A 13,345-nucleotide genomic window follows, 5' to 3' on the forward strand; every position below is an offset into this window, starting at 1 on the left:
GTCCTGCCACTTTGCTATGGAAACTTTTATGAAAACAGAGCCATGCCTTGAGTTACTATCACACCTCAAAAGTTATGATTCAAGAGTAGCTACCGTGGAACGAGAGTGACGTCACACTGACTCCAGTCATGTGATTCCTGAAACCTACAACAGTTAAATCTGTAGTGTAACTTTTTTTTAAATTAATAAAATGCATCTGATTATCAAAACTCAAGACACATGGACCAAATTTGAAAAAGATCTAAATTCTATCTATCATTGGCCTGAAAAATGTAAGGTATAAAATTACTGCAATTTAAATAAATTAATTCTAAAACCTGGTCTTAAATCTGTTTTCCTTCCCCCACACCTCCACCCCACAGTTCTTCATCCTTTCCCTATGGGGTTTGCAATTCAAATTCCACCGAATAAAGGTGTATAAGCATCAATGTAGTATGAGCTACTGTGTGCTGCTTCAGTGTTGCTTGGCATACGTTTACTGCAAGCCAGGCATCCCAGCAAAGGATGCAAGAGAAGCAATGGCAAATCCCTACAAGGAATCTGAAGGAGAAGGTGCCAGGTCCTAGCAAGGAGGAGGAGCAGTTGGGTCCCTGCAGGGGTGAAGAACAGCGCTTGCCTGTCCACTACAGCAAGTGGAAGGTGTGTTACCATCTTGGGCTTTGGGCAACATAGCACAAACTCTGTTTCTCTCTTACCACTCGGCCAGTATTTTACAGCCAATCCATGCAACCATGCTACAAATACCTATCAAAAGAAAACTGAAATAATACCAATCGCTTCACTTTTTTAAAGTGTTGTACAAACATTAACTAACTAGTCCTCACCACATCCTGGTTAGGTGAGTAATTATTATTATCCCTGCTGTGAGGAACTGAAACATTGAGGCTAGTGACTTGGCCAAGGCCTGCAAGAGTCAGGATTAGAACTGAATTCCTAGTTTCAGAGCATGGATCCACACTACTTTAGCCCAGAAATGTATTGTGCTGGTAATTCGCTAAGGTAACCAACTAAGAAACCATTAGCTAACCAACAGATAGGCTTTCCCACACTGCATTCAGTAGACATTTGCCAAGTGCAGGGTTCTCTCATCTTTCTCTGAAGCAGCTAGTGCTGACCTCTGTCAGAGACAGGCTATCGGACTAGATGGGCCTTGGGGTCTGATCCAGTCTGGTGATTCCTATGTTCCTCATGTGCTGGAGGGAATGGAGGTGAAGAGAGAGCACACTGATGCTTTAGTGCTAGCCCATCTCGGCTTTGAATTCTACCACTTGCCCACATTTTACTTCTCTTATCTGTACCTCTTTATATCCCCCTATGTCGTAATGCTATCCTCCTCCCCTGGGTGTCTTCTCTGCAGGATACCAGAGCGTTGGCTGGGTTGGCTCCTGAAGCCAGGTCAAGGTTTTCAGAGAACTATTTAAAGATTTAATCACCAATAGTTATGCTTCCTGGGTGTCTTACACAAAAAGCCTCAACAGTCATCTCTTTAGCCTCTGTTTTGGTTAGGGGTTTTTTGCTCCCTGCATAACTGGTGTAGTTAGTTTCTACGAAGACTGTATAGTGCCCTCTGTGAACACTGTGTTCCTGACATAGTGGCCCTGCTGTAGTGTGATAAAGCTGTAACCCATTTAAATCTCTATTCAACATTATCTCACTGTTAAATATGCCTTTCCCATCCCTGCCTTGTTAAACCCATGGCTGGTCACTGATGACGGAAGTCCCCAGTGTAAGCAAGGCCCCAGTCTCAAACGCTGTAACTGACTCTTGATCTGAGACTAGTTTTCAATCCTGCCCTCTTCTGTGACCTTTCCTGACTATAGTTTCCTATATGTGCTGTCAGCTGTAGAACTATCTCCTGCAGCTAAAAATAGCTCAGGCAATAAACGGATGATAGTAACTCTCTTATTAACCCTTAATTGGTTAAAAAGAAGGGAGAAGATGTGAAGGGAGTCAGGCTTGAAGAAATTCTTCACTGGATCTGCATTCTGGGTTCTTTTATAATTAAGAGGTTTTGATCCAAATCCTTACACACTGTCCCTAATGCTGGTTACCTTCTGATGCATACATCGCCATGTTTTATTTTGGGTGTTGATAGTGAGTAGCAGAGGATACCACTTTATTTACACCCAGCACTCGAATCCTGTGTGACAGCAACATCCCTGCATCCAGGAGGACAAGATGAGATCACCTCTCTAACCCATCGAGGTACTTTGGCTGTCCAGCAAGCAGTTGACACTTAAATGGGGCACTGTAGTTCTCTTTAGCTGCACATGCACTCATTCCAGGAGTACTTTTGAAATGCCACTCCGTTCTCTGCGGTGTTGTTGAGTTGTTGGATGCACCCTCCCTGGGCATCCTTGCATTACGCAACATGGTGTACTGAAGCCTGCTTCTATGGTTCCTTCATTTGGAAAATGGAAGGATGAGGCCTTTAAATTGCCAGCTGTGCACAACACACAAAACTGGGATGGAGGTAAATGTATTTTACTTTGTTTAAATTTCCCCAGTGGGGCAATATCTCTGGTGCCCCAAGAGCACAACTGCCATTGTGTCAGTTCAGAGTACTACAAAACTTATTTTCCCCTTGAGGTTCAGTGTGCTGTTAACTCCACAAATCTTACATCCCATCACTGGTCTGGGAAGTGACCACAAGTTTTCAAGGTGCATATGAGGCTCCTTTGAAAATAGAGGGCCTACAAACAAGGGCCATAGTTTACATGATACATCTTTGAAGGAACATACTGTAGGAATTGCCAAACTCAGACAGAACTGTGGTCCATCTAGACTGGAAATCTGTCTTCAACCGTGACAGTATGTATCTGGGGAGGTGTAAACTGTTAGGAATGTACCTACTTGTTTAATACCATGTCACAGAGTGGGGAGTTGGGGGTTGGGATTTCTTCCTGAATCCAGCTGGACTAATTTTTCTCTCAAAGCATGAGGATTTAGGGAATGATCCGATTTCAACAAATTTGATGGGCATTGGATTGGGGATTTATAGTCAAACTGTGAGGTTTGTTACACTATCTGAAAAGTCTTTTGAAACTTTATTATTAGTTCTTCTTTGTAACCAGCCAATTAAAGGGGCTGGTATTGTTAACAACCTTCAGTGTATCATTGATAGCAGTCTCATAACTCTTGTGTGTAAATTAATCTGGCTCTTATTGTGTTGGAGGTACATTTTGTATTCAGTTATTTTTCTACTATTTTTTAAAGCATAAGAACGGCCAGACTGGGTCCGACAGTGGCCAATGCAAGGTACCCCAGAGGGAAAGAACAGAACAGGTAATCATCAAGTGATCCATTCCCTGGGTCCAGCATCCCAGGATATTGCTGTATCTGGCCTTCAAATGCAGAATTGTTCAACTTTTGTCCAAAAACAAGTAATTAACCCTCACTTGGAATGAATTCAAATCAAGTTTGTATTTGTGTAGAGTTTCAGTTCTTCGCTGTGATATTTGTTCTCTTCAGCTTCTAACCCAACATAAAAATGTCAGAGATTCGTTTTTGCCTCAGTGTGCATTTTAGATTAGGGGAATGGGAGGGGCAAAAGAGGAATAAGGACAAGTGTGTGAGAAGGAGCAGTTAATTAGAATTAAAGATCATGTTACACTTTAAGACATCAGCCCTTATAAAGGACTACAGAAATATCAGTGGGATATTCCTATGTCTGGCTGTTCACTTTATCAGCTTTCATTGGCCAAAATCCTTGGAAGTTGGAGATGGGGTGGATTTTTCAGGTCCATTTTTAGATTTCACAAAGTAGGAATTTCCTAGCCCCACAAGCATTAGCCTCAGTTTCCCCCAATATGAAACTGACCAGCAGCGTGTTACAGGAGTGCTCTAGAAAAGACAGATTACTGAATAGTTAATAGATAAGGTGTTGGCCGGTGGGTCTCAAGAATATACAATGTTCCTGGGTTTGTAGGCCCAATTAAAACTATTTGCTGTGTACTGCAAATGGTAGCTTATGTGCAGCTCTTTACGTACAGCAGTATCTAACTGAGTAGCACAGCAGGGCAAAGGTATCAGGAGCACCTCACAATATTGGTAGGTTTAAACTGGTCATATCAGAAAAAATTGGACCCCTTGGGTAAACTCTGTAAGTCATTTTACCTTCAAATCTTTCTTGGAGAGAAAGGAGACTTTAAAAATAGAGCATATTGGAGGAGCAGAGACGACGTGACTGACATCTGAATAAACAAAATTAACACCGACACCCTAACACCATAACACTGGTGGTGACTTCTACACACAGGAAAACTCCGCTCCAGACCTACAGCAGAGCTCTTCCTGCTGTTGCTCATTTTTAGAAAATGTACAGAGCGTGTCGTTTTTATCAAGCAGAGCAGTAACGAGGATCTCGTCTCTTTTAACTTTATTGCATTAGGTGGGGTCCATGGATAAAACTGACACAAGAAAGAGATTCTGAGACTAACTATGAAATTACAGAAGGGCTCAAACCACAAAACCTCGATCTGGATTTCAAACACCTCTGTAGTTCAGATGCAGGCAATTGGGACACCACAAAGATAGGGGCCATTTGCACAATTCAGACTTGGAATGCCTTGAGAGTTGGATATGGAGGATTTGGGTTGGGCTCAGAGATCTATCTGAAGTAGCCTTTAAAAATATGACTGACTGTTAGGTCCACCATTTTGTCCCCATGAGCTCATGTTCTTCGGGACCAACAGTGAAACTACAGACAGTAAAGCTCCTTTCCTCGTCCTGTTTCACAATGCTGTCATCAGAAGTAGTGTCATTTTATTAGAGCTGAGAGGCTCGGTCCCTTCTGATGATGCCATCAGTTCCACGGCCTACCAGGGCCGGTGCAAGGAAGTTTCGCACCCTAGGCGAAACTTCCACCTTGCGTCCCCCCCCCCCACCCCTGCGGCCGGCCCCCCCCCCCCCCCCCCCGCGGCAGCTCCTCCCCCCTCGGGGAGCCGTGCGGCAGCTCCCCACCTCAGCTCACCTCTGCTCCACCTCCTCCCCGAGCACGCTGCCCCCGCTCTTATTCTCCTCCCCTCCCAGGCTTGCGGCGCCAAACAGCTGATTGGCGCCGCAAGCCTGGGAGGCAGGAGAAGTGGAGTGGCCGCTGCACTGGGAGAGGAAGTCTGAGCCGCACGTGTCAGCGCGCCGCAGGCAGCCCAGCCCAGCCCAGGAACACTGTAAATAAAATTGGGGGCACCGCTTTTTGGCACCCCCAAATCTTGGCGCCCTAGGCAACCGCCTAGTTTGCCTTAATGGCTGCGGCCTACACTTCATTGCCAAGTGCAGTACTGTAACAAACCGAGCTCTTGTGCTACTGCGCCTTTAGTGTCCCGGACTGTATAATGTCAGGGGTTAGAGCAATGCTGCAAAACAGAAAGTGAGGAAGGAAAACTCTGTCAATGCTTGCTGCTGCAGCTGCAAGAACAAAAAGGCACTTACTGCTCCTCTGTAGGAAGTAAAGAGTTAAATTTGCTGGAAGTTTATAATATCTAAACTAGCATGGATCCAGGGTTCCTCCCACATACATTTTTAATCTGAAAGCATTTCAGTGCTAGAAAAGCATTGCAGCTTTTCTTTCTTTATCTCCGTATTGGGGAGCAAGGGAGAGCATCCCTGCAGGAGTCATGCATGTTCCACATCTTCCTCCATGCACCCTCAAAACTCTACACCCATTTGGCATCTTCCATCACTCTGAACAGGTCAGACTGGATGGAAGCAGTGGTGGCTCTAGGTTAACATTTTAGGTGGGGCATTCTAAGTTGCCTTATCTATCCCATTCACACATTAAGTGAAGAGGGTTTGCAAGTATCTCTGAGTGCTCTCTTGTGGCTGCTGGACTGTCCTTCAAAATCCTCCTGCAACTCCTTTGGAGCCCCCTGAATAAAATGTGCACTTTACCAGTGGTTCTCAATCAGGGGTACACAGAGGTCTTCCGGAGGTACATCAACTCATCTAGATATTTGCCTACTTTTACAACAGGCTACATAAAAAGCACTAGCGAAGTCAGTACTGTACAAACTAAAATTTCATACAGACAACAATTTGTTTATACTGTTTTATAAACTATACACTGAAATGTAAGTACAATATTTATATTCCAATTGATTTATTTTATAATTACATGGTAAAAATGAGAAAATAAGCAATTTTTCAGTAATAGTGTGCTGTGACACTTTTGTATTTTTATGTCTGATTTTGTAAGAAAGTAGTTTTTAAGTGAGGTGAAACTTGGGGTATGCAAGACAAATCAGACTCCTGAAAGGGGTACAGTAGTCTGGAAAGGTTGAGAGTCACTGCACTATACAGACTGGCGCACTGGAGCTGCTGCCTCACATGCATCTTTCATCTGGAAGAGCAATTCGGTTAGTGCAATAGCTGTGAATGGCACAAAGAATTGCAATAAAGGTGATTTTATGCTGATTTATTTTCTAATTTTTCTCAATGGGGAAGCTATGATGATCCATCCGTTCCCATCAGCACAAGAGACGCATTTGTAACCCATTTTGCACTGTGTGTTATGCTTCGGCTGATTGACAGAATAGCAGCCTACTACCGCTTCCACCAAAGAGACCTACAGTGAAATCTTGGACCCGCTGAAGTTAATGGAAGTTTTGCTTAGCACAAACGGTAAAGGTTTGTGCTGCAGTAGTGACAGTCTATGGTCAAACCCTGTTGCCAGTCTGTGATGGGAATATTACACATTATCTACAGGGTCCAGTAGGGGAAGTAGAAGTCCCTCCTACAGAGGAAAGGGAAGAGACAGCCACCAGAGGTTGGAGAAACTGGGAGATTTGGCAGCCAAGGTCCTTCTTGTTTGTATTTTGTGCTTTGCTAAAACTGAAATAAACCTGAAGAACTGGGTTAAAGGATGCAGTATATAATCCTAGCTTCAGGTTCAAAAAAAGTTAGTAGTTTAAATCCTCAGAGAAACAACAGAGCCAAGTTGGAAGACTTCAGCCATGCCTGCAGAGCCTCAGGCAGCTGAGAGAGACCTCTATAGAGTAACAGGAGCTGACTGGAAGGTTTTGAGATAAATGATCTGTATTAACTGCTGCCTTTTCTAAATACCTATTAGGCACTGATTTAAAAACTAAGAAGCATTTGTATTACAGGATGTCGGCTGATGGGGTGGGTCAACTGGAAGAAAAGCCACAAAAACAGTCTTTCAGGATCTGTGTTCCTCCTCCCAGCTCTTATTCCCAAAAGCTTTCAGAGTGAAGTATTTACAACTAAATAAACTGGCCTTGTATCACCAGCAATCAAATAGGAAAGCAACAGTTTGGCCTACAACCTCAGCCCAGTAGTGACTGCGTGTGGAGTCCCCCTTTCTCCACCACATCCCTCCTCTGACTCTCAAATAGCAATCTATCGACTTCAACAGCCCTCATCACTGGTCACATCTGAGCACCTCTCAAATGCTAACGGACTTCTCCTCACAACACCCTGTGAGGTAGGAAAGTTTTACACTTGTTTTACGGAGGAGTGAGTCAGAAAATAATTCAGTAACTAGCCCACAATCACACAGGAAGTTTGCAACAAAGCTGGGAATGGAAGCCAGCTCTCCTGCTCCTCTGCCCAGCATCTAAACCACAAGACCATCCTCCCTTCCTTCCAGTATGACGTTCCCTACATTCTCTCTGAGAACCTGGGCCTGCGCTCTGCAGCCTTTCCTTGAGCACTTGTGTATGAGCTGAGCCAAGAGAAGGATGCCCATTGGCTTCATTGGGCCAGGCACTAAGTCTCCTCTCTCCATAGCAATTTCCCAAATGTCTTTGGTCTCCAGACTGCTTCTGCAATAAGGGTGGACTGGAGCTACATTTTAACACTTGCATAGGAAGCAGGATTTCTTTCTTTACCCTGTATAAGGAAGACACAGTGTAATCTGCCATACTACTTTTCCCTTTTTCAGTGGCTTTTCCCTCTTAGGAATCTTTAGTTGCAAATGGCCAACAATTAAAGAGAAGAAAATTGCAAGGAGCCTTAGAAAAAAATTGCTTCATTGGCATTTTCAAAGATAAACTCATTAATTTTTTTTAACGTGAGATCGAAGCTGCAGAGCTCACAGTCGCCATGACCTTAGGAAGATTACTTGTGCAATAACAGCACTGACAGCTTACGGCAGGGTAATTCATAAAGCCACAGCAAACGGCACAGCACACACAGAAACCTACAGCTCAATGATTCTCTTACTTTTCCTAGCAGCCTAACACATTTTAATACAAAATGATGAGCCAAGACAGATGACTTATTCTCTACTTTCCTGTTTTTACAGCACGCCCCTGTTTAGCACACACAGGCCCCATCAACAATTACTAACATAGTATTTAAAGCGTAGCCAAGCAGCTGTTCCAGGGCTCACTGTGTAGGCTGGAGCAATCAGTTACACTTTCAATTTCTACTCTCTCTCGTCCTGATAGTTAGAAAGAATTCAATTTACTTTCCATATGTACAGACTCAAGCAAACAAAAAGAGCCCAGGCCATTACACTGAGAAAACTGCAGTGAGAATATCAATTAAAAAAAAGCATTGACTAAGATATTTGATTCTTATATCTGTTTCCCTCTGTAGTTTTCAAACTGCCAAATATGGCACTGACTGATCCTGGGTTCTCCTGTAATGTCCAATGAGCTGAAACTGCAAACTAGTGATAGCTCCTGGTGGTCAGGGTCTGCCCGATTCTGACCTCTTCTCTTCCTGCAACCCCCTTCCGTCCCTGCCCCTTCCCCAGGATTTGTACAGATCATTTTCCCCATTTCCCACAGTGTCCAAAATCCTGCTGAAGATGGAGGAGAGTTTAGAGGCCTTTGTGCAGACTCTCAGAATAACTTAAGGAATAAAAATACTAACATTTCTTTTATTCATTCTATTCATTCTATTCATTCAACAGCTGTTCTTGCAACAAATGCAGTTGTGACAGGGAGGCATATGGAATGGTTTGGCATCCAGGGGCACTGTCTCTCCATTTGGGTCTGATTCTGAAAAGTCCCAAGCACCTCCTACCGCAAACTAAGTACCCTCCACCCCCCCTTTTGAGGTTGCTGATGGGGCATTTGGGGCATGCCCAACTTTGTGTACACAAGTCATTGGATAAAACAAGCAAAATGTCATCAGGTAGATTTGCAAGCCCAGCCCATGTATGCATACAGCATTGAGGTTTGTGTGCATATCCATTTTATCATCTGTGATGAGTGCCATAGACGAACCTGTCTGTCTAGCATGGAACAGGCCAAGGGTGAGATGCTGTGCAAATGCTGCATGGCAAGTTACCCAGACACAAACCAAGCCAGGATGCAAAAACCGGCCTAAAGCATGGCTCCTTGTAAGCAGATTTTTTCTTATGTGATATACTCTGCATCTCTTTAATGCTTTTTATCCCAAGAATCTCACTGCGCTTCCCAAATATTACTGAATTTGGTCGCACAATCTCCCTTTATGGAAATATGGGCCAAGAAAGGTGAAGTTGTTTCCCTGTGGTCACACACAGACTTCCAGAACTGGAAAAGAGAGCGCATCTCTCCTGACTCAGTCCAGCACCTTATCCGCAGACGCAGCCTTCCTCCTCCTTTCTCCTGTCAGTGGGCATCACTGCATTATCGTCACAATTTCAAAAGCCGAAACACAGTCCTGTGTGACCTTTTTTTCAATGAACATGTTACTAATGGAGCCAAAGAAAAATACAGTCACCATTGTGGTGGCAAGAAGAAAAATACTGATCATGCTTTTGGAGCTGCAAAAATCTGATGCTATAAATAAATGATTGGTTTAAGCCCTGCCCTACTGTAGAGCATATTGTGTCATTTTTCAGGGTCCTGCAACTAAACACAGAAAGCAATAGGTCAAAGCCATTTCATAAGGTATTTTTATAGCAAAGAGCTGTTTGTGAACTCTAAATGAAACCACCTTGTACGTGAATCAGAGGAATGTGACCGATTCCTTGCACTGCTTTAAAACAACTTCTGCTGTGAAACAGCGTGGTTATAATTACAATTACATAGAGGCTACATTTCTTGAATGGGTCCTTGTATCATTCCAAAATGTTGGGCTTTTCATTACTTTGATAATTATTTGGGATGAATTTACTTAGTTCACTCCATCCCAGATGGTCAGATCACACAAGAAACAACACAAGGTGGGGGCGAGGGGGTCATGCAGTCATAAAGATGCAGTTACCCATTCCTGCAGAGGATTTCTATTGTACAGCATTGTCCTGCACAGCAGGAACCTGCAAACTCCTGCAAGCTGCAGGAACACTGCACTTTTCAGTATTAGTTATTGTCATATAGACTGTCCGTACCGCTTGAGCTTGGGTCCATCGTGGGAACCAAAGTCAGAAGAGAGAAATCTTTAGTGTGTGAAAACTGTGCTCAGAATACTATAGCCACACAGCCAGGGGTGTAGCATTACAGTTCATTGCTTTTCTTTTTTTTGCTATTATTTTGTTCTACAGACCTGAAATCCAAAATGTTTTGGGCACATAAAATACCTTCAGCTTCACATAGGTTTAAATACCGAGAGAGTGGCTAGGGGCATAATCATGACACAGATAGGAGGGAACTCAGCTGAGAGTGGATACTGAATATTATGGCTGGTTTGTTTCACTGGGCACAGGTACATTTTACAAAAAGGGACTTTAATTTTTTTAATAGTCTCCTTCCCTTGCAGTACATGACTTAACTTTTGTTTGCATTCTTTTAAAATGAATATCACACGTACCCATTCACGGACCCTGGACTCTTGGGCCCCTGAAGATCTGAAAGGTCTTTGTCACTGGAGGCAGCTTTAAACCTCTCCGTCAACCCAAACCAGTGTGTCATTTACCGTCACTCAGAAATAGAGGCAGCTGGGGCTGAAGTTGAACTTAAACAAGAAGCTGCTGCAAAAGGAATTGGAATTTATTCTTCTATCTGGCACAAAGGGACTAAGTGAAAGGTAGCTGAAAAATGGATTCTTCCCAATGTGGGATCCATTTTCCGGGCTGTGGTTACTCAGCTGGTTTGGAGAATGTGCTCCCAAGTCCTATGGCTCCCTACCCCTGATCGGCTGCACGTTATTCCTTTGCCTTCAAGGCCTCTTGTCGTGGCATGGTACTCCCTGTCTGTGCCAGCTCGCAAGGCCCTCTCTGAACCCTAACAACGGTGTTCTGCAAACAGCCCAGGGTTCTCTGCATAGTAACGTAAAGGGCTTCCTCCCTCACGGCCTCTGCAGCACCCTTTAGCACCACCACCTGAGAGCAGGGGTGTGCACAAGGGGGGACAAGCAGGGGCACACACACCCCCAATGATCATCGGGGGCACAGAACTTCTCTGGCCCCAGGGTCACAGAGGCAGGGAAGAGCGAGCTCCTGCAAGGGCAAGGGCTGTGGGGAGGGTAGAGAGAGTTCCTGCCAAGGCCGGGCAGGGCAGGAGGGGCGTGAGCTCCTGGGTGCCCCTCCTAAAGGGGTCAAATTTAAATTCCTGAACATGCCCCTGCCTGAGAGTGAGAGGTTCCATGCTTGGAAGGCAGCTGACTGCGTGGCCACAAGGTAGCATGGCTGGCCACTGTTTTGCTTTTTCTAAAAAAAAGAGAGAGAGAGAGAGAGACTGTAGTGCCAGGGAAAAGCTTCTTCAATTGCACAGCAGTCATGCCGTCTTCTCCACTCCTTTACAAATTTGCCTCAACCTTTATTTAGAACCAGACTGTGCAACCCTTCCCCATGGCGGTGAGCACGCACTCATGTGAGTACTGCTGTTGAAGCCAATGAGACTACTACTTGCCTCACCAATGCAAAGGTTGCACAAGCCAGCCCTGTGTCTTTCAGGCAATATAAATCCCCAGAATTATTCCAAATCACACAGCATCCACTTCTCCCAAGGCTCCTTCTCCCTGAAGGGATTATAAATCCCCTGCTGTCCACTTTTAGGTATGTTTAACGTACCTAGAGACTTGTTGATGAACACTGAGCCATCAGCAGAAGTGTTTTAATTCACAGCTGCCCCTTTGACCTCTTCCTACAACCTCCACCACCTCCACCACCACTTTCTTGGAGACCAGCCTGGAGCACATGAAGTATCCTATATATGTGGGCACAAATATACAGAATTACTGTATGTATTTTTTAAATGTTTCTGCCAATGCCAGGAAATGAAAAGGACTTCAGTGATGCCAGTTGTGTTATTTCAACTTGTGGCTAATAAAATATAACAACATGTGTAAGTTGCTTTTACTACCTATCCAGCTTATTAGCTAATAAAATAAGCTAAGCGTGTTAAATGTAACTGACGCAGTTTATCAAATGGAGATCACAGTGCATCACCCAAGAACACTGTTTCTGTCCCTTTTTATCATTTAAGCTTCTTTGGAAGAGGACAGACTAGTCACTTCCTCAAACACAAATGAACTCATTCAAGCAACCATTGAAGCATATAAGCATAAAATGTCATAAAAGATCACATTATTCTAAAAGAAAAAATGTATTTATAACATCAGAAGTCATTACACTGGGTGACGGGAAGGAAAGGAAATTTGCAACTCTATTTCTGAACTGTACCTGCTTAGGAGATGTCACTAGTTTTATTGTTAACCATAAACTAGACTTCATTATGCACTATCCTCCTGAAATGCAGTCACCTTTGGGATGAAATGCAACAGCTGTTTAACAGCAACATTACACAACAGAGAGTGAAGAAGAATATCGTATCCAGTAGAAACTTTAGGGGAAATTTTTGGCAGGCAGAATGTAAAAGAAAAAATTGGAATTTGGCCAGGACAGCAGGGTTAATACCTTACTCTTGCAAAAAGAGCCATGGGATCTTTAGACCCAAATTTATCTCTGTACCACACAAAGCTGGTGTTATCACAGAGTTTATTATTGTAAATTATTGACATTAGAAACGCTGAATCATAAAACTGTGGTTATGGAAAACTTTATACATGCAAAATGAAATTGCTGCTTGTGCTGTTCTTTGATATATCCTTTCATTTTGACTCTTTCTCACACATTTTTAAAGGCCAATATCACGTAATTGGGTCTTGAAGGTTGAGGGCTATGGAGCAAAATCCTCTCAGATATGCACTTCAAATCTCTTATCTGCACTGTAGATTCGCACTGCATATTGAGGAAGAAAATTTTGCCCTATGTTTGCACCTGATTATGAAACTTGATAACATCTCCAGAGTGGAAAATTATTGGAGTCAAGACTGCTTGAAGTCACTGCTAATAGCCCGTACAGTCCCTACCAGTGAAAATTCAACTAGTAATAAAGTTAGTGCTGAATACCCTGGATGTTGCCTACACTTCCTCCTGCATGCTCTCAAAGCTCCTCTCCCCTAAACATTTCCTATACAAATTCTACTTTAAAAATTATTTCTGATAGAA

General features: G+C 43.6%; 1 protein-coding gene across 2 annotated transcripts in view; it reads right to left on the reverse strand.

The window, feature by feature from the left end:
- FAM53B (family with sequence similarity 53 member B) overlaps nucleotides 1–13,345 on the reverse strand; it is a 94,892-nt gene that overhangs the window by 58,081 nt on the left and 23,466 nt on the right. The window lies entirely within an intron of this gene.

The sequence above is a fragment of the Terrapene carolina genome, unplaced genomic scaffold, assembly GCF_002925995.2.
Source record: "Terrapene carolina triunguis isolate 2854851 unplaced genomic scaffold, T_m_triunguis-2.0 Scaffold95, whole genome shotgun sequence".
Classification (NCBI taxonomy): domain Eukaryota; kingdom Metazoa; phylum Chordata; order Testudines; family Emydidae; genus Terrapene; species Terrapene triunguis.